Below are 1,315 nucleotides of genomic sequence, written 5' to 3' on the forward strand. Positions count from 1 at the left end.
AGATACTACTTGTTCTTAAATCGGATGAATGTGATGATCCGTGACAATCATCATCATTCTCAACTATGAACGTGTGCCTGATAACCACCTCCGTTCTATCTTAGATTAAGTAGATATCTCTTGGATTCTTTGACCGGAATCTTCGTGGTATAAGCTAGAACTGATGTCGGCATTCAAGAGAATCCGGAAGGTCTAAACCTTGTCTGTGGTATTCTGAGTAGGATTCAATGATTGAATGACTGTGACGAGCTTCAAACTCCTGAAGGCGGGGCGTTAGTGACAGACGCAAAAGAATCACTGGATTCTATTTCGGCCTGATTGAGAACCGACAGATGGATAGCTGTGCCGTGACAGGGTGCGTTGAACATTTCCACTGAGAGGATGGGAGGTAGCCACTGACAACGGTGAAACCCTTGCATACAGCTTGCCATGGAAGGAGTCTTGCGTGTTTGAAGAAGAAGACAGTAGGAAAGCAGAGATTCAGAAGACAGAGCATCTCCAAAACCTCAACCTATTCTCCATCACTACAATTCAAGTACCTGTTTTATGTTCTTTTGCTTTTTTTACAATCAATCCTGATAATCTTTGATATCCTGACTAAGATTTACAAGATAACCATAGCTTGCTTCAAGCCGATAATCTCCGTGGGATCGACCCTTACTCACGTAAGGTATTACTTGGACGACCCAGTGCACTTGCTGGTTAGTTGTGCGGGATTGCAAAAGTGTGATTGCAATTTCGTGCACTAAGTTTTTGGCGCCGTTGCCGGGGATTGTTGAGTTTGGACAACTGACGGCTTATCTTGTTGCTTAGATTAGGACTGTTTTATTTTTGTTGATTTAGAGTCTTTTAGTTGAGTCTACTTTCATATTTTAAGTTTGGTGTCAATTCCATGCTTTTGTTTTTCTTTTAATTTTCGAATTTGCATGTCCTTAGTCCCTTTTTGATCCGTAAAAATTCTAAGTTTGGTGTCCTCTTTGTGTTTTTCCCTTAAAATTTTCGAAAAATTAGTGTTTGATTTTCTAAAAATTTTAAGTTTGGTGTCATTTTGTTGTTTTTCTCTTTCCTCATTTCATAAATCAAATCTTTTTCATAAAAATTTTTCAATCATATCTTTTTAATTGCTATTTTCAAAATCTTTTTAATTGACTAATTGATTCAGTTCTCAATTTGCTTTGATCTTATTTTCTTTTTAATTTTCGAATTTTTATTTTATCTTCTTTTTTTTATTTTATTTTTTTTCGTTTAATTCAAAAAAAAAAAACAAAATTTATCTATTTGCAATCCATATCATTTCCCTTTATCCATTATGGAC

The sequence above is a fragment of the Arachis duranensis genome, chromosome 10, assembly GCF_000817695.3.
Source record: "Arachis duranensis cultivar V14167 chromosome 10, aradu.V14167.gnm2.J7QH, whole genome shotgun sequence".
Lineage (NCBI taxonomy): Eukaryota > Viridiplantae > Streptophyta > Magnoliopsida > Fabales > Fabaceae > Arachis > Arachis duranensis.